General features: G+C 43.7%; 1 protein-coding gene across 1 annotated transcript in view; it reads left to right on the top strand.

The window, feature by feature from the left end:
• The window catches only part of LOC147666280 (alpha-N-acetylgalactosaminide alpha-2,6-sialyltransferase 2-like), a 225207-nt gene that overhangs the window by 16967 nt on the left and 186680 nt on the right, over positions 1 to 21560 (top strand). The gene's annotated exons all lie outside the window — the stretch shown is intronic.

Raw genomic sequence — 21560 nt, 5'->3', positions numbered from 1 at the left:
TATCATAAATGCATGCAGCCAGGGGAAGTTAACAAAAAAAAGTTCTACACACAAGGTAAACAACACTAATTCGGCAATAGGAACTGATAAGAGCCCCCTTTTAAGATATATTAAATAAAGAGATTTCATAAGCACAGGCTAGCCAAACTTAAAAAAAGCACTATGATACGTTCAATGCTGGCCATGCCATAGTGCTTTTTTCCCCTTTAATTCAAGCCATGTTGCACAGCAGCCCCTACTGTTGTGCAACATGTAAAAAAACAACTGACAAAGCCATAAAACAGTATTTTGCATAGGCTAAACCTACTGGTTTTGGCAATGCTTGTTTGCAGCTGCTATGTGCATTGTGTAAACAATAAGGTGTTTTGCATGCTAGTTTGTTTTTTTCAAAGTGTGTTAATATTGGCCCTTAAGCAGTGAAATGTATTCTATTTGAAAGGGTGTTTCCCTAGGCTGTTTAACCCGTAATTGCCTACAAAAAAGGCAGACTGTCAGGAGATAGATTTTATTTTGCATTTCACAACTGCAGCTATCACATATAAATGATCAGCTATTCCTGGATTTTCAGCTAACACCATATTGCATTGTGGGGCATGTTGTGCTTTTAATACTCCCATTAAGTGCTAGAAACCCCACCACGCAAAGCTCTATTAGCAAAATTGACTTAAGTTGTCATACGTGACAGGGAGACATTTGTCGGCTACCTTTTAAAATTTTACAAAGTTGTCTATTTCAAAAGTCGCATGCATCAAACCAAAAGAAAACTCTGTTGGCATATTTGTTTTAGCGTTCACTGTTTCCTGTACATCACAGATCAAAACCAGCATTGGCATTGCAAATCGTTTCGCCCTTTGTGTAGTGGAGAGTTTGGTAACAAAGCTACAACATGGGCAGCAGCAGTGCAACCTTTTCTAACACGAATACATAAATGGCAGGTAGCAGTGCACACAATGTTGCCCCAGCCAAAATATAGCTTCCCATTTACCCCCTACTCCACCCTCCCGCCCCATGTCCGAGGCTGTAGCATACATTTCCCACCTGCTGGTAAATCTATGAACTAAAACCAATAGAATTGGGAAATCCATGTGGTTTTGCCATTGGTAAATTGAGCCCCACGTAGTAATTGCCCATTCCATGGGACAGAACTTGCAATGCATGGCACAGGCACAGTGTTACCACATGGTAACATTATTTTTACATGCAGGTCTTGCATAACTTGTTATCAGCCCCTAAAAAGTGAATGAGAGGAGTTACGACTGTTGTACACTTACTGTAAACAGAGATATAGGAAGTACACCCCCATGGAAGAAACAGCTGAAACTCCTATGGAGTTAACATACCAGCATATACTTTCATAGGATGATGAACCTTTGCCTTCCTAGTGTGGTATGCTTCAACAGTGGTTTGTACAACTAGCACTAGGAAGCATTCACAAGTACTACTGCTCACTAGTGATACAGTCCTGTAGTTAGGGACTCCCTAGTTTGGGTGAGGTTATATCCTGTATGTTGGTATTTATCTTCTACTTTTATTTTTAATATAGTGGTCAAGAGAAGGGGGTAGAAGGACTTTCAAGCTCTCTTAGGCATTTCAGGTCTGATTAAGCTGTCTAAGAGCTTCCAAAGAAGGAAAGGCCAGCAGCAATAAGACAGGCTAGCAAAACTTTAGCAGTGCCATCAGGCTAAACGTAAGCCACAAGGAAGCGGACATCATACCAGCTCCATACCCAGGTTGCAGGATACATGAGTACTCACAACATTTTCCCAGCGGCCACAAAGTATGGTCTGTGGTAGGTCTAAGGGCCGCATTGATGCCAGCTGGGTAGGAGAGGGGCCTTACTGGGAGAAGGCGGGGATGTAAGGTGGGTGTAGGGGAAGCAAAGCATGTACATTGAGAGGTCCATGAGTTACGAAGTTATTTTGAGGGTTTCTTTCAATTCTGCCCTCTAAATGGAGTCCTAATCTCTACAAGAGTTATAGATTTGACAGTACTGTGTTTTGCTGTATCTGAATCGCCATCCCTCTACCGCATTGGAGTAAGCCTTCTCTGCTTGCTCTTTCACTACCTTGGGATAGTCAAGTGCACAAATGAAGTAACTTGAATATTGAATTGGAAAAAAATAGGATTGCACAAAATTAAACCAAAACACCTGGGATCAATCCAGGCTTCCCTACTTGACCAAATTGTGTGATACTAGGCAATTGTTTTATTTCACTTTGCCTACTTTTTCTTCATGATCACATATAAGAGCACATTGAAATACGTGAGTTCTAGGTATGCACTGTACCTATCCTTTTCTTGTGTTTCATTTATTATTAATTATGTCCATGTTTATAATAGCAACCCAGGGTACCCACATGGTACAACTTACTTGTCTTTAAGTACATTCTTGGCATTGATGTTAGGGCGAGGGGAGGCATTGATGGTTACACATCCAATTTTGAAAAAATACTTTTTTTTTTTTTTTTTTGACATTTATATATGAACAAACATACAGAAGAACACCAATATACGAATTACAGCAGAGTTAACAAAAGCTAGCTTTTCCTTGTCGTAGCACCAATAAATTTACAAAAATGAAGATGAAAATGTAAACACGGCTAAAAGACAAAAAACGACAGACACATACAATATACAGATAGGGTATTTCAAAACATCAATAATTATTATTAAATTCATCCTAGGTTCGAGGCTTATTTTTCTAGCTTAATCCTTCCACCCAAAATACTTCTCAATACACTGATGTCTGTTGTACTAAGTTATAAAGCTTCTGCATGTTAATGAAGTACTCTTTATTGGATTTTGAAGAGACTTTATCATATTTGTAAACGTTTGTTGCAAGATGTCTTAAAAAATAATGTGTTCCTAGAGTTAAGTGGTGCAAGACACATGATATTCTTCTTTTCTTTTATGCTTCTTTTCTTTTATGTAAATAAATGCTTGCCTGTTTATTTAACATATTTCTGCATGTTAGTGCTCCTTTCAAGTAAACAGCAGCCCAGGGCTGTCATTCAGCAGAGGCTGCATGTGAAGGTCAGGATGGATGGATGTGGCACCCGGGCCCTACTTTGAGTATCACTGCAGTACAGCAGCAAGGGACCATGCAGGTCCAAGAGCTCATCTACAAACTGCATGGACCCAGTACATTATACAGTGCTTGATTTGAGCCTGTGGTTGCAGGTAGGAATCAACCACACTTATTATTGGGGACTGGCACTAATTTTTCCTCAGTTGACTTTGACCCAGAGCAGGAAAGAGAAAAAAATACAATGGGGAAATAAAGGAAAAGCGAAAGACAGTAAAACTGTGACACAGGATGTAAGCGGGAACCTGCAAGAAAGAGATAAAGAGGCAGGAAGTGGCTGGTGGCAGATTAGAGGCATGAGGAGGAATAAAGACAATTCAGCCATGATATTCAGCCCCCTGACATTCAATAGCCCAGATCACTGGCTTCTGACAAAACTTTGGACCCGGCATTTATTCTTTTACAAATTAAGCACAGATTATAGATATAATTTAATACAATCAAAATGTCTTGTCCAATGCCAGACCTAAAAAAAATAGGTGGAACTTCAGGGATAAAAGAAACCTGTGTTGGCAAAGCTAGTAGGTTTCACCTATGCAATATCTATCAGCTTTGTCAATGAGTTTTAGAGCCATGTTGTACTGCAGCACAGCTGCTGTGCAACATGATTGAAAGCAAATTAAAAAAGCATTATGGTTCTGCCAGCAGGGACTGCGTCATAGCCCTTTTTAAAAAAATTACTGTCAGCCGGGAGCTGTGCTCCTTTACAACATGATTAAAGCACATTGACAAAATCAATCGATGTTGCATAGGTGAGACCCATTTGCTTTGCTATTGCTTGTTTACTTTCTCAGTTTGGGCTAGAAATACTTTGTTCTTGTTAAAGCATGCAAATCATAAAGAAGATTGCATATTTGGGTGCAGTATAATAATTTAGTGTGTTGTTTCACTGCCAAACTGCAATTTCTTACAGGGCCAAGCATGTTGTGGTAATTCAAAGTTCGAAAGAATGAGCTGCTTGCCACCCTCGTCTATAGCGTGGGTTCACAATATAAACATGCCAATACACATCTTAAAATGATTACCATCTGCCTGTTCAGTTGGTACAACATGCACCAGGCAACAGCTGGCAAATACAACTAACGATCCCAGACTTGTACCTCAAAACTACTGTTCTACAATAGAAGTTAGACATGAAAGTGTTGTATCCAACATGTTGCTTTGGACGAATGTAGATGTGAATGTCTCTTTTAACAATTCATTAAAAACCCTATGACCCTCATAACGACGACAGATGGACAATCAACCACAACATGCATTAACGACTGGGGAAGCAACAATATAAAGAAGTGCCTCAATCTGAGCACGAGCAGTGGAAGGACACGCATTGGGCACAGGAAGTAGTACTCGGTCTATGCCCAGGGTAGGGGCACACTTGCAAAGAGGAAGTGAAGCAAGTATGCACTGCCAAAAGAGAAGCAAGGAAATAATGATAATGAAGCAAAGTATCAGTAAGTAATAGATAGACACTAGACCCCTTGTAAGCTAATAAAATATCTAGCAAATGACAGAGCATGGGCTGAGTCAGGCAAGACCTAAAAAATGGCAGATGAGAAGAGCTGCACAGGGTTTCCGGGTCTTCTTGAAGTGCATTACTTATAGTGATAAAAGCTAAATTAAACGCCCCGAAATAACAAGTTCTTGGTTAAAAAGCCAGCACTTACTAAAGGTTTCACATATAGGATTGAACTACTGTGCAGCTGTGATGTTTCTCGGTGCTACAGTAAGTTGAAATCACACGTGTGCTGTGTGATTGTCCTAAGTATTCCTCTTGCATGACTGACAAATAGAAGAAGAGTTCTGTATGAACCTGCGACCATCCCTTAGTGTCCAAGGCATGCACTACTTCACACACTGAGCCATTGCCAACAGGGAAGCAACGATTCAGTGGTTATCTGGTGCCTTTTCTCTCCGCAAGGACTGCAGAGCTCTTTGGTATATACTTACCCGCTCCATTTCCCATCCTGACCCAGATACATTCAGTTCTCACTGTAGTAGTTGGTTCAATTTATTGGGCCCATATTAAACTTTCTTAAACTTCCTGGCCTCATTTCCTTGCATGGCTTCAAAGAAAGATAACATCACCATCTTTGTGTCTTACCTTTCTGACACACACAGTGCTGTGCTCGTTTTATGCCCACCCACTCTCATAAAGTGGTTGATCTCTTTAAACCTTGTTGCAGCTTCATCATTTCCCCAAACCACGTGCTGCTCCTTTCACTTGTTGCCACATACCACACTCCAATGGCCTTCTATATTATGTGCCATCCCTTTGCTGCCATTTGCCACTCGTCCCTCTGAATTAATGCCATCCCATTGACTCCATACACCTCTGCTTACTGCTGCCCTAAGCTCCTATTAATGCTGCTCTGTCTTCCTTACTCCCCTTCTCACTCGTGGCCCTCTTCCCCGTTAGCACAAACTACACTACAGCTCTCCTTTACTACTAAAGTGTCGTCCATTTTACTGTGCTAAGAATGATGCTGGAGTGACCCAAGTTGAGTGCAGGAATATGCCTTTTCCATTGGTGCCTCTGATAGAGGAGGAGGTCTCTACCCTGATTGGTTAGGAATTGGACCACTGTGCAGCCACTGCATGTTGATGTTCCAGGATCAGGGATGTTCCTTTCCTTACTAACAAAAGTCCTGTGCACATGTTTGTATGTAATAGGTTTTGGTGTCAAAACCAACATTTCCAACACAGTGAACTTGTGCAAATAATGAAGGTTGAGACCTTGGAAAGTTTCAGCAAATGGATTTATAAGTCAATCCAGATCAGTACAGAGTACATTCTACCAGCCGACACGTGTTTCGTCACAATGTGTTATATTATGGTGACTCTTCAGGGCTGTTTGTAGTGTAAAAGGACAAAGGCTTTCAGAGAAATTGTGTTTAACAGGCAGGGTACAGAGCGGTCCTAGTATAGATCGGGAGATGTACCATAAACATCTCTTAGCATCTCTGGGTAAATCAAAAGAAAATAAAGGACGGGTCCGTCCCTTATGGTGCAGGAGCTGTGCTCGTATGCAGCACGTCTTGTGGTTCGTTCGGTTGTTCGGTTATAAGTTCACTGTGTTGGAAATGTTGGTTTTGACACCAAAACCTATTACACACAAACGTGTGCACAGGACTTTTGTAAATGTGTACGTGTGGACTCACATCCACACAAGTGCAAGGGTTGTTTTCCTTGGGTTTGTTCTCCCCTGACCTGTTTGCACCGTACACTCATCAATTACAGGTATATTTCATACACGCACAAGCAAGAGCGCCATCACTTCCTGTGTATAAATCTAAACCCATCACCGATACAATATCATGTTCCTTTCCTTACACGCATCCTACACATTTGTACCCAGAGTAATTAATATGCTTATTTTTCAGGTTGAATGTGCTCTATTAGCTTAAGCCTTAATCAGCAAAGATTAGGCTGAAGGTTCCCCCTCCTGCCTTCTGCTTGCTCTCTCCTTGCTGTCCTCACTTGCCTTCTCCATCATTCCCATATCCCTTGCTCCCACTTGCTTCCCGCGCTCATGTTATACCCTGTCTCTTATCCTGCCACCACCACAAGGGAGCCTTTCACTGCACCCTTGAGGACAGAATGTATGACGTTACAACAAATACATTTACAATGCATGCCTTTAAAACACTGTTTTTACATCGCAACATCCTTTACAACGCATGCCATTACATCGCATTTTTAGAAACTACCTTTACAACACATTCCATTACATCGCATTATACCTTTACAACGCATACCATTACAATGCATACCATTACATCGCATTTCAGGTAAGTGTTGTATAGTATAGGGGTAATAATTGCTATTCTAACTCCAGTGAGTACAACAGTAGGGTAAGTGTTGGATAGTGTAGGGGTAAAAATTACTATTCTAATACCAGTGAATGCAACAGTAGGGTAAGTGTTGGGTAGTGTAAGAGTACTATGCGGTGTAATGACTTGCAATGTAATGCCTGCATTGTAATGACATGCATTGTAATGACATGAGTTATAGTGACATGCAATGTAATGGCTGCGTTGTTATGACATGCGATGTAATGACTGCTATGTAAAGGATGGTGCGATGTAATGACTGCTATGTAACGGTAGTGCGATGTAATGACTGCGTTGTAAAGGTTGTTTCCCTTGAGGACAGAACTGTTCCTGCAGATACTAGTGGGCACCCTGTCAGAGAGACTTTGAGTGCTGCTGGAGGTTGAAGCCATCCTTTCGCCCAGCAGGACATGGCCGCCAGACCTGCATGCTGTGTTTCTTTGCCTGGAGTGCATGTCAGCCAGTTTCACTCCAGACAATCCAGGGCTACTGTCTGGCATGCATATTGGCTTGGTCATAAAGCTCTGTTTGTCAGTGCCTAATTTGTCAAATAAATAGGCGCTGAGACCCTTGGCACGAGGCCAGTGCAGCTGGCACCACCCATTGCCGCTGCCAGTGACATAACCAACACAACTACTACCCGCCACAACCTCCAAGTGTGACAGTTCAGAATATTTCGGCTCTGAAAGCTATAACAATGGCTTGGGCAGCAGGTATTAATTATTTGACATTGAATTGATAAACTGTTTTGTTACTTCTCTAATTTAAACAAACAGCACCACCCTATGGCAGACTGTCATAAGTGCCGATGTTGATAGTTTAGTGCTGTGCCAAGCACCGGAAACCACCAGCTCAAATTAAGCACTGCTGTTTGTGCTCTTGGGATCACGGCATGCTGGGTGACCGAAAGCCACAAGATATGTGTTGTACATGCTGCTCAGCCAGTGTGAGTGTGGTGTGGAATGTTGATGCCTGATGATGATGTTGTGGAGTGTTGAATGAGTGAGTCTGTCAGTTGTAGTATGGGCTAGGCAGCAGGAAGGCTGCTCCTAATGGAGCTCTTTGTACCTTTTATCCTGAACTTACTATCTTAATAAATACTATCCTGGGCTACCCTAAAGTCAGATGTTCCTTTTATTACAACAAAATGCCACGAGATCTGGCTTTAAAGTGCTAATGCTTAAAAACATAAGCATCCACAAAAGGAATACTAGTCCTGGGAGCTTGCAAACTAAAGTACTAGTATGGTGCCCATCATAACCCTCTCACACTTGAAGCCAACTTAACAGTTGTACTATAGACTTAGAAGCCTTACGGCCAATGATATTTGTGAACTTTTGGAGAATAACTACATATTACAAGCCAAAAGCCATAGAGTAACTGTAGAAAAATATTTGGCATTAAGGGCTGTGAGGCAGGGTTTGGAGAACCTGCATCTGATTGCTTTAAGAGCATAAAAACAAACAGAGGAAATGAAAACTAGCACTAGCAAAGCCAATAACTCTCGCCCATGGACAATCAATTGGTTTTGGCCATCGGGAGGTGGAGTAGGGATCGCGGTGGCAGGTGGGGGTGGATAACGGTCTGATTTTTAAAAGCACTATAAAGTGGGTAGCACTGGCAGTTTCATATCGACTTTTGTCGAGATTACTGAGACCGGGCAGGTAGGAGGGGGAAAAGAACTAGGGAGGAGAGAAGAAAGAGGGAAGGGGTGGGGATAAGTTAAAAAAATAAAGAGCTATGATGTGGTGTAGTGAGGGCGTGCCTTACATTTACACAGTGTTAAGTTAGCATGGGTTGATTAGAAGTTTAAATGCCATTTTTTGCTTTCCTGCTCTGCTTTGCACACGACACGCACTTGCGATATTGTTTAGAGAAGGCTGAGTATTTTGCTTCATATGAGAATAGCTTGTTATGCTACATTTCTAAACTGCCTCGCTAGTTTAGTCTGCACATAGAGAGCCGAGACTGTCAAGGTTATCTTGGACACTGTGTCTGTTATTCGGATTGATCCGCGCACGTTCTAGACATAACACATATGGAGCTGTGGCAACCTCTGATACTGGCGCGTTTAATAATGCACTGTGCAGGCATGATCGGACACACTTGGAGAACTTTAGTATCCTGACAGCTTGTGCAGAACTCGATGCGGTCCACTACTGCTGAGTATCAGAGGTATGGGACCGCCCATGTAATCCTATGAGACCTTCATTAGTTCTAAACTAACTCACTAACTAGGGAGGGTGAAATATAGGTATATTTTAAACAGGTTTCCAGTTAGCATTATAAGATGCTTTCTCCCTTTGTATTTTATGGAATAGTAACAATGCTGACAACCTTGTTTCTGATATGTTTGCTTGTATTATCTAAGGTACTGCGCATGAGATCACGGCGTTAAAAATAAACATTTCAAACTTGCACGTGTCTCTATTTACTCCTGGTTTTGGACTGGTGTAAGACTGTAACGAAAGAGTGCTCTTGTTAGCCACCTTACCTGAGGTATCCTAAGTCGCATGTTCTGGGTTGACTAATCATTGGTGTTTTTGCTATAGGACGAAGAAGCAATGAGTCACTGATTGCTTGTCTGTTAGGGGGTTTGGGCACTAAGGTGGGTTTTGGCACACCCTAATTCATTGAGGTCCTAAGTCTCTATGCACAGTTCTGTGTAGGAGCAGAATCCCTACTACAGTGGCCAGCGTTGAATGCGTCATAGCTCTAATGTAGTACATGAATTCCCGTGCGAGCAGCAGAGGGCCGGCAGAGGGCCACTAGTCAAAATCTAATTAATCTGTACTTTTTATTTTTAGAATAATTATAGATATACCACTTTTGGCACATAATCCATCTGTTGCATAATCTACCGATTTTAACAATAAAAAAGTTGTTTCTATCTCAAATGGGTTGAAATTTTACTAAAAAAGCAGGGATACATGTTGCTGCGCAGTGGAAGGACCTTTGCAAAGCTTGACTGGTCATTTTTCTTTCTGTTGGTTATTGCTATATTCGGGTGTTAAACTGGTTCTTATGAGGTGCAACCAATGCCCAGACAATTTTAAGGAAAGTAAAAATGGCAAAATAATGAAGTAAAAATATCACAAAATGTGCCCTATTACGCTGCATAATTTGCCTTTTATTGCTGCATAATTTAGTCAACTCAGCCCCATAATTGGCCCTCCACTGCCACATAATTCCAGTGGACCTAGCATATGGTTGCAGCAGGGATCCTTTTATGTGAATTGTTCTTTTATGTATTATAATCGGGGCCTCTGGAATACAATGGCGGTTCAGTCGTGGAGTTTTACGCACAAATATTACGTTGCCAAATTTGCCACATAATCTACTGTCTCCTGTATAGTTTGAAGATTTCAACAAAAAATGTATCAAAGTTTTTTTTAAAACACACAACACTGTGCAGTGCCAAACTCGGAGCAAAGTTTAACTTGTCACTTTTAAGTAGGTAATTACTGTATACAGATGTTAAAAGGGTACTAATGAGGTGAATCTTTTACCCAAATAGTAATAAAGTGAACTCAAATGTAAAAAAATGCTTTCAGAGAATACGATGCATTATACGAGTTCCTTTTCTTGTCACCCTCTATAGTTAACCATGAACATACTGTGGCCGCCATTGCTGTTTAATTCATGTGGTCCTGAGTGCAATCTAAGTGCCAGTGCATGATGTACTGGGCTTGGGGAGGCACAGGTCCTGGGATTGGGATCCAGAGTAAGGCGAGGCATTGTTAGATCGAGAGTTTGCAGAGTTAGGGCTTTGTGTAGGCACAATGGCAGGAGACATCCTGCGAATCTCCTGTATTAGTGTATGGCGGGGAACGAATATTTCTGCCAGATCCAAGCCCAAAGAAATCTACCAAATCGTCAAAACCCTCTCCAAAATCTCCCTCCCTTCAGTGCCAGCCGATAACCCTATCGGCCGATGCAATGATCTAGCCGATTTCTTCCACCAAAAAATCAACAAAATATACTCCTCCTTCACCACTTCCGCATCCGACCCAATCATCAATGAGCCCCAGCTCTCAACAGATACTACCCCTCTGCGTCTAGCAACCATGAGTGACATCCCACCGTTAGACCTGGATTCGCTTCAAACTCTCGCACTTCAAATAAAATCGGGCTCTCCCTCTGACCCAGCACCCCCCCTCACGATGACCATGGCTAGCCAAACAATTCTCCCCACCCTCTTCGAGCTACTGAACTGCTCCTTGGAAAAGGGAATCGTACCCCCCATATGGAAAAAGGCCATGGTGAAAGCACTCTTAAAAAAGCCCAATCTTAACGTGAACGACTCCAACAACTATCGTCCCATTTCTTTGCTACCCTGGGCAAGTAAAATACTGGAAAAGCACTTCAATCACCACTTAACCAAACACCTCGAAGAAAATCTCCTATTAGATGTCACCCAAACAGGATTCCGCCCACAACATGGCACGGAAACAGCTCTCCTAGCCGTGGTAGAAGAATCAAGAAAGATCCTGGATCGAGGGGGATCAGTGGCAGTGGTCCTCCTCGACCTCAGCGCCGCATTCGACAAGGTATGCCACAAAACTCTATTGCATCGACTTTTCGATCTTGGAGTCTCTGGAAATGCTCTTGCATGGTTAAGATCCTTCCTGAGTGGAAGAACGTTCCAGGTCTTCGATTGCGACACCTGCTCCACCAGCAAACCTTTGAGCTGCGGGGTGCCACAGGGCTCCTCCCTGAGCCCCACGCTGTTTAATGTCTACATGAGACCGCTGGCTGGGATCGTTCGTCAATATGGTATCAAGATCATATCATATACGGACGATACCCAGCTCGTGGTCTCCCTGGCGCAGAAGAACAGCAAGCTCCCACAAGTCAACTTGGCATCCTGCATGGAAGAGATAAAAAGCTGGATGACGGCATCCTCTCTAAAACTAAACGGGGATAAAACCGAGATCCTGCTCCTCGGCCCCCCTTCCCCAACTACCATTGCACAGCTATGGCCCCCCAGCTTGGGCCCACCCCATCTCCAAAGGAGGACATCAAGAGCTTAGGAGTCTGGCTTGATAAATCCCTGACTCTTAATACCCAGGCGACCAAGACATCAGCAACTTGCTTTGGATTGATCCGGATGCTGAAAAAAATCCTCCCTATCCTACCCCTCGAAGCCAAGCAAATCGTCATTCAGGGCCTCATTCAATCTCGGCTTGATTTCAACAATGCCCTCTACCTAGGAGCACCAGAATATGTATTAGAAAAACTTCAACGGACCCAGAATTGTGCAGCCAGGACACTAGTACAGATACCCCGCAGAGAATCAGTCAAGGCAGGGATTCGATCTCTCCACTGGCTCCCGGTCAGGGAAAGAATAAAATTCAAGGCCCTCTGTATCTCCCACCAAGCCTTCTACAGAGCTGGCCCCCAGATCAACCACCCCCTTCTCACTCCATACTGCCCCGGCAAACAACTCCGATCAGCTAACGCCTGCCTTGCCACAGTTCCCCGAATCAAAAGATCTAGGGCAGGAGGCAGGTCCTTCGAGCTCAACGCTTCCAAGCTTTGGAATTCCCTTCCCCCCTCTTTAAGATCCAATCAGACTCTTTCTTCATTTCGCAAAGAACTAAAAACCTTCCTTTTCAGAAACTAAGCATCTTACCCCCTCCTCAGAGTACTTTGCCCTCTACTCAGCGCTTGGACGCCCTCGGGCAGCAGCCGCGCTATACAAATCACCTTTTCATTTCATTTCATTCATACGAACAAGTTGGACATATCCACCAGAACACCCGATGAACACCAGGTCGGGTGCATCCATATCTGCTGTGGGTAAAGGCCAAAGTGGGCGACCACGCCCTGGCTATTTGGGAGTGCACCTTGAGTTGGTTTTCTTTTACAGTACAAAATATTGTTGGGCACAATACTGCCAAATCAAGCACACAATGCAATATACTGTACTATAGCTGTGTTTATAGTGCTTCACACCTCAGATGAGACGCTGAAGCGCCTTTGCACGTCGGTGGCAAGATACATTGTGCACATGCTGGGATGGATGATAGCTTGTCTGGTGTTGGTTGTAGTATGTTTCGGTGTCCGGCATGAGGACCTGAGACGTGCTTTTATTGTACAGAAAATACAACTTTCTCAGTGAGTGATTGTTGTAGCAGCTCTGTTTTATTTGAAGTGTGTTTCGTGCACCATCTTTCATTTAGTGACAAGTAAACCTTGAGCTCACCAAAGTTGACGCAGATGCCCTTCTTTCCAGCCATTGATCACTAGGGGGTATTTTTCACGTGGCGTTTTGTGCAAGTAATTCATGCCTGGAAATAAAGGCCACTGGGCCCACTCGATCTGAGTAGAATTCGCACATGCACCTTTCATGCACTTTTGAAGATGGGGCAGGAAAGGGGGCCCCTAGTTTTGCTCTCTGGCACCTGATTCAAAGTGGGTGCATATATATATTTTTCATTGTCCGTTTGAAACTTTCAGATACACTTTCTTTCTGCGCTGAGCCAAGGCGAGAACTGTCCGTGATAGTTGACACCTCTTTAAGTATAATAATTAAAGTAAATAATTAGAACTTTCGATTGTTTTTTTCATCACCAAAGCACCTGTGTTTTGCCTTCTCTCTTCAGGCTCTGCGTGACGTATCATGAACTTTCCAAAGTTCTACTGCACTCTCAGAAGCCTCTTGTACAGATTAAAAAATCAGACAATGATTCAAGGACGCCCACAGCAGACCACAACAGCTACAGTAAACGCCTGCTTTATGTGCATCCGCCGTCCCCACACGCAAGCGAGGAGACTACAACAGATGCAAACCACACCTGCTCCTTATGCACACATTCTCTCACCCCACTCTTTACACAGGCACCGAGGAAGGGAGTGGTGCCCACAACAGATGCACGACACCTGCTCCATGCCACGTTTTCATGTGCATGAAACCGCAGCTGCCAACCAGGCCCGGACCGTAGAGGCGCAGCCGCGTGGACATAAATCAGCTCGGTGAAGGCGACCTCGCTGGCCGAAGCATCAGCAGATGTCGCAGAAACAAAGAAGAGACAAATATTTGGTTTCTGTGACAACGCTGCATCCCCTCCAACCCTTTGACCCGGACTCTCATTCTTCGCACGTCACACATCCCACATCACCCGCCCACAGCATGGCGGGATCACCCCTCACCAGCAGGGATCCCAGAATGAGAAGAAATGGCCCGAGCCAGGGACAGCTTCAGGATTTTGGGGGGCCCTGTGCAGAAAAGCTTTTAATTTAAGATCCAATATGAGCGTTTAATGCCCTCTTTTTTCAGGTCGCTGACATTACACGGGCACACTGGTCCAAATTCTAAATGCGTTTCCATTAATATTCAGGGATAGTGATGTGTGCTTTCAATATTGTAATAGAGCAGCAGCTCAGTATTATTATTGAAAATAATCAATTCGACCCACTGCCATTTCTCATATGCGAGGTCCTGTTTTGATCTAAAAGAAACTTTTGAAGGAAACTGAGTGACTCTGAGGCCGAAAGGACTGCCAAGAGAGGGAGAAAGTCAGCGGGTTTGGACAGATATCTCTTGAGAACCCTAGGACATCCTCAAGCAAACTCCCGGGCAACAGCTCCATAACTTTTTCCCACATAATGTATCCACGGAAAATGTGCTTCCTGGTTTTTCCAACATCCTCGGATTCTAGATGGCCAGGGGTTGTGGATTCCCCTGGAGGGAACCGAGAAATTGTCAAAATATAGCTGTTTTCTGTGCTAAGGTCACCACCTTCCCAGATTTCAGGAACATGCAGAGCCGAATAAATTACCACAATTTTGGCATTTCTTTTTACGAGGTATCCCATTTTTCCATTTTATTGTGCTATCAACCTATTTCCAGTTTGTGGTGGAAACCAGTGTGAAAGCCATGGGTGATTAAGGAAAGCTATAGATTTCTGAAAAGTAGACCACATCTGATCCGGGCATATGGTCTGCCTCCATCCACTTGTTTGGCCCGACTGTGGCCGTCTGGTTGTGGCCGTCTGACATATGGTGTGCCTCCATCCGCTTGTTTGGTGCGACCGTGGCCGTCTGGTGTGATCCACGGAGGAGCGTTGAGTCCGCGCTGATCGGATATGCCTATTGCCGGGCGGCCCGCTTAAGATACATCTGCAGTTTGCGGGGACCTAAATGGATTTCCAGGCTGCGGCACCACTCTTGGTTGGAGGGACCATCGTATGCACCATTGCTTGTGGCCTGGACTCTCATGTCCTTACGGAGGTGCGGGGCTCGGCGGCGGCCTGGGGCGTGGTGTGCCTACGGCCTGTTAAGCTGCCCGGCCCGATTGATAGCTGCAACCCGTACAGCGGTGGAGCCAGCAGAATCCATCCTGATCAAGCAGTGCCTGACCTTAAAATGGCGGCGGTCAGGCACCTGCATTGCAGTCTTGTGAAGGGGAGCCCGGCTAAAGGCTTTTGCTCAATGAGGTGTGGCAAAGTCATTAGACCCTTTTACAGGGAGTGCCTTTCTCCACCTGCTTGTCGCCCTTAAATGGCCCCCATAACTATGCCCTTGTCCAAAGCACTCCTACTCCCCTTGTTTGGAATGGATCCAGCATCTATGCCCTGGAGTCTCAGAGACCCGTCTGAGAGAGTCCACAGTGACAAGGGTGTCACACATAGTGGAGGACTGAGACTGATCCCCTTACCACTGGGAGCTGTCTCCTACCCTGCCGGATGTCGGACATTGTGTTCCTGCTGGGTTTCCTACCCCCTCCCCCACCTCTTCCCTCCTTCAATCCTCAGAGTGTGCCTGTGACCAAAGCACTCCTCTTCCCTTGTTGGGGAGGGATCCAGCATCATATGTATCATCAATAAGAACTAGCTACATGTGACTTAATTATAGGACTCTGACTTGTTTTGTCAGCTGGCACCTTTTAGGTGTATTCATGAAGCCCTCCCCCACCAACCTAGGTGGTGGCATGCTTCATCATCTGGCCCACCCAGTGACACCTAATGTGTCGCGGGTGTGCTACAACGCCTGGTTACAGCGGAGCTGGTATTTTTCTGAGAGTGCAGTGTAGGGGGTTGTGAAGAGAGATTAAAACAGCTTGGCGGGGGTCCCAGTACCCAAGGGTAAATTATATTTTAATAACTGGGCCTCCGTCAGCGATTAAAACAAGGCAGGTGGATGTTGTGGTGGCTAGTGAAGACCTCCTACATCCGGTGTTGGTCGACATGTTTCAGCCATTGCCTTTAATAATGCTGGCTTTCCTCAGGACCTTTAAAAACGTACTGGTGCAATTTACAAAGTAATAAGTGGAGTGTTTTACAGACTATGTGTTACACTCACTAAGGTATTCTAGGTTTGAGAGGGGGATTCCCTTCTCAAGCATACGCTAGCGATTTGCAGCTGATGCTAGTTCTTGTTGATGATACATATAAACCCTTGGGGACTCGGACTAGCTTTCTAGTCCTCTCTCTCTTGATACGCGCATCCAGCATCATATGCCATGGATTCTCAGTGAACCCGCTGAGAGAGTCCTCCGTGAAAAAGGGAATCACACAAAACTGAGGACTGAGATTGATCACTGTTCCACCCAGCCAGACGTCAGACATAGTTACTTCCCCGTCTCCACGCTATGTCCCCTACCCCCTCCACCTCCGCTTCCCTCTTTCATTCTTTGGCTACCTCCCCTTTTCCCTTCCTCTCTCCCCTGAATTCCTCTCCACCTGCCTGTTTTGTCTATCCTTATGCCTGTGCTTAATTCTCTCTCCCCTCTCCCTTTTACACTGCCCCCTTACCCCTCTACACACCATTAACCTAAGACTGTAACTTGTAACTGTTGTACTTTTCTGTAACAATGTGTAAATTGTAACCTATTTAACTCTCCTCATGTAAAGTCCTCTGATACCCCCCCGGTCTAGCCAGTGCTATATAAAACTCAAGTAAATAAATAAATAAAACGTTATTGTGGATGTTGTATGATTTTGAAAAACACACAACATTGCAAAAATTCTGTAATAAACTTCCACACATCAGCTGTATTAGAAATTAATTAAAGTGAAAGGGTATTTAAAACAATCTATGTTTAAGAATCATTCAATGTCATCAGAGGAGGACTGTGTGGTGAATAGAGCTGTAACTATTAGCACCCCCCTAAAAGAGTGGGGCCCTGGGCCAGAGCCCCTTTCGCCCATGCCTTAAAACGTCTCTGGTCCCAGCTTTGTTACTTTCCCATAGACCCATTGTACAATCATGTAAAATAAAATAAACTGAACTTGCGCAGTGGATTGTGAGAATAAAAAAAAATTACTTTTGATTTAATTAAAAAAACACTAGCAGGTTGAGTGCCATACATCTGTATCCAATTGTTGTCCCTTTCTAGGTTTAGACGGGTGACACCATGTTGTAGGGCACTATATTGTCTTAGAAATCATTGTCACCTAAACCTTCAGTCCAGCTGGTCTACTTGAGGTGAGCCAGGTGGTTGCATGTCAGAATATGGAGCAGAAAATATCGTGCTATAAAATATCACAAACAGAATATCAACTAGCAAAATATTGCGAAGGCTGATGTATTACCTATGGTGTGGTGACAACCTGGGCTTGTTTACAAGTCTGTTAATGGTTTGCACAGTGAAAGTATATTGACAGCGATGTGGGTTGCGTGTTTTATAAAATCAATATAAATTGTTAAAAATAAATATTGTGAAGGCAAGTACAGATTTACTCTTCTTAACTCCATATCCTGTGTACTCTTAAAATATAACTATATCATTGTGGATTGAATGATATTCTAGTCCTATCAATATATATGCATCCACAAGAAGCCTTCTCAGAACATGGCTGTGCAGCCTTTCATGCTTGTTACACCAGGTGCCAAACTCGGTGACACAAACATGAAAGGCTGTAGAGCCATGTTCTGAGACCGCTTCTCATCGATGCCTGAGCTGCTGTGCAACATGTAAAACAAGATAGCGGGGAGTGCATTCCTTTCAAGTCTCATGGGGGGGTGGGGGAGCGGCAGCCTTTGAAGTCTGATGGGGGTGGGGCAGGGAGCAAATGGTGAGGCACATGCACTGGCCATAATCCGCATTCCAAATCCCTCTGGCATCAAAGGAAGGGTGGGAGGGAACAAGCATATGGGGTGTCAGCGATAACTAAAGTAAGAGGGGGAGCAGGATGTGAGGCTGAGCATGTGCTGGCGAAAGCAGTCCAGATGCCAGCTTCGCGCTTGAATGCCTCACATGCCCTGGCCATAATCTGCATTCCAAAGCCCTCTTGTTAGGCTTTCCTGGAGCCCCTACATAATTTCTCGCAGAAGCAATGAGCGAGCGCATTGGCTACAGTAAGACCTAAAAAAATCAGCGCAAGGGTTAGGTGGAGGGTAAAGCAACCCCAGGGAAGAGGGTGGGAAATAGATTGGAGAGTGGGAGTAGAGCGGGGAGTGCTTGACAAACAACGGCACACGGGAAAGGGCATGGGTGGTTGACAAACAAAAGCAAGTGGGAGGAGGGCGGGGTTGGTTGACAAACAACGGCGAGCAGGAGGAGGCGGGGTGGATGAAAAAAAAATGGTGGCATCAGCGGGTGGTGTGGGAGACACAACCAAGGGTGGGGGTGAAAAAGAGGGACTGTAGAGGCATGCACTCCATAAGAGTGCAGTTGAAAAGTACGAAAGGATTACCTGCAGCCAGTGGAAGTACACTGGCTGCAGACAGGAAGTTCTACTTGGTCCATGCTCCACGGCAGCGACCCAGACACAGAACCAGGAGGAGGCACTGACCATTAGGAAGCAAGGAAATCACAGCGGCACGGGAGCTAAATAATGGTATCTAAAGGTAAATAATGAACGGACCCTAAGCCCCTTTTAGGATTTCTTTTTCTTTACAAGAGATTTTGCAAGCGCCGAGCATGCACTTTGCAGGCGAAACCAAAAAAGTGAACTTCCGAACCATGTACTTTGGGAAAGATGACTGACTCAGTTTTACTTTGGAGCAGTTTTGTACGCAGCTGCCGTACCGCTGTTTCGCATTGGTGCTTTTGGCTTACTTTCATAAGGTACTAGGGAGTAGCTGTCCCCTTCTGCGGTTCTGCTACTTCATTCTGTCCCTTTCACATAAACAAGAGGCTCTGTCTTTCTTCCCGGCAGCCGCCATTCTGGCAGGGGCGCTGGAATTACGGGCAGATTAACTTGAAAAATTTCCACCAGAGTTTGTATTCTATTTTCCTTCAGCCTTTGGTCTGTTCAGTGAGTCAAAGTTAAGTGTAATTACACCAAAAACGGACTGTCTGTTGCAAAGACTGTGTGCTTTTATGAAGCACATCCATCATTAAATGCCTTTGGCTGACTCATAGTGCCAGTAATGTCGGCCTGTGACAGAACAAATGTTTTGAGTGGAGTGAACACACAAACATGTGACATTTATTTTACTTCATATGATGTGAACAAGACAGGCACCACTTTGCTCTTTTTGTTGTATCTGCGGATTCCGTTGACAGGTACACCTATATAAACCCACAAATTAGTGGATTTTCTGACACAATAGGCAATCTAGTGGTAGGTTATGCTACCAGATTTTCGACTGTGGTATTCATGCTTTAGTCTGCTGTTTTTTGGATACTGGCGGTAGGAGCATGAATCGTATGTTTAATCAATAATCAACTGCTAATGCTAATTAAAAGTTTGCTGTTGATGGTCCAAGGTGGACTAAGTACAATTTCATAACATATAATACCCAAAATATCTTTATTTATAAGAAGCTCTGATTGAGTCAATGCATTGCCAAGAACATAGCTTTAAGGCACTCTAGGTAACAGTAGATCCGAAAGGATGCCATGGACCCTGGTGCAAAGCAAGGAGGAAAATTACCCCTTTTGACAGAGATTGAGGAAGTAAAAGTATAGCAATTATCAGGGTTCAATATATGGTCCCCCTTGGCTCTGGGTTCTATAAAACTGCACCTGCTGCACCAATAGTAGGTACGCCCCTGCTAGGTATTATCAAAAATGAGTTCTTCATGACCCATGGAATTTTTTGGAGCATAGCTGTGAGAGACTAAGAGCTTTTGGCGCAAGTCTGGACATTATATAAAGCAGAGCTGTTATTGACAGTGTTTTAATGCGGCTAAGTTGTAGTATTATGTTTTTAGCAAAACAAACAGTAGCACATCATCTACTCACTGTGCAGAAACTGGCCATTTTATCTGAGCCTAGGAGGAAAAAACACAAGCTGCATCTAAACAAAACTTTAAAAAATAATTTCACAGAATATGCAAGCCTTAATTAAATACCATCAAGTAACAAGGATGGTCACTTGAGATTCAAGATGCAAAAAACAATCACAAATGTATCTACCCTCGGTTTGATAATTATGGTGAGAGTAGAATTTCACCATACAATATTCGGAAGCCCAATTCTGTGACTGAGTAACCTGTGGACATGATCCAGGTCCAATGTTGGAAGCAGCATTCTGCCATAGCTGAGTATTCCGCTGTATAAACATTTTACATAAATAAAAAGTGATGATCACCTGCTACTAACACGCTCACCTTCCTGCACTCTCTGACTATACTTTCTTGAATTTAGCTATTACATTATTAGTTTTACCAACTTGTTCCCTTTATAAAATCAGAGCTTTCTTATATAAAAACTAAATATTATCAGGACATTTTTCTCATCAAAGCACTACCTTGGGGCATTTTTCAGTCTTCAGCCAAGACATTTTGGTTTAATTAAATGTATATGTATAATAGACTTGCCTACAGGGGCATTAAGCCAGCCATCTTCAGCTATTGGTCTATTATTGTATCGTACTTTATTCTTTGGCCCGCTACAGCATACAGAATAGGGAAGTGGGTCAGCCCTCTTCAGCAGTTAGTTATCTTAACTGAGATATGGCACTACATCCACACAAAAAGTAGTTTCCTTAAGGATGGAGCCTTACGGCTAGAGTGGTGGACCTCGAAGCTGAGGAATCTGGTTTGAGTCTCGGCAACGATGCTAAACATCCTGTGATTCTGGGCAAATCACTTAATCTCCCTGTGCCTAACAAAAATGAATGTGTCCTTCTGTAACTAAAGTGGTGCTCATGTAAAGCGCTCTGATACCCGATGTCTCGGTTCTAGTTCATGCTATATAAAACTCTATTAAAAAAAAAGTGCAAGGCACTACTGTGCGTTGTGTGTGCTTTTTAAGACCAAAACATATTTTTATTGTTAGTCAAGGTTTTTTTCTTTGATTGATGAGGCCATAGTAGCTTTCCCAACTATAAAGTTTTGTAAAAACGATGACAAAACCAGCATTGACAAAATTAAAAGGCTGCTAACCAATGCCCAGACCTGTAGGCTCTGCCAATCCTTGTTTAATTATTGGAACACAGCAATTGAGATAGCAGTTATACATATGATTTGTTTGAACCATTGCACAGTGCTTCTGACAGTCATTACTTATCTGTTCAACTTCATTGCATTTCTTATGAGCATTACTAAAGCTGTGACTCGATGTTTTAGGCTGAGCAAGTTGTTGCTTACATACATTCTGGTTGTCTATTGATAACTCTCTCTGGGCACCGTAGTATTAAATGCTTTTTTGAGCTACAAGGGGCTAGTACTTCAGCGTAGAGTTACAAATTGCGAAGCATTAGAATAATTCACAAGATTTAAATCCGACCACCTTAAGCTCAAAAGCA

Source organism: Lissotriton vulgaris, unplaced genomic scaffold (genome assembly GCF_964263255.1).
Source record: "Lissotriton vulgaris unplaced genomic scaffold, aLisVul1.2 SCAFFOLD_991, whole genome shotgun sequence".
NCBI lineage: Eukaryota > Metazoa > Chordata > Amphibia > Caudata > Salamandridae > Lissotriton > Lissotriton vulgaris.
The sequence above is the reverse complement of the archived record's forward strand: the minus strand, read 5'-3'. Positions and strand labels throughout refer to the sequence as shown.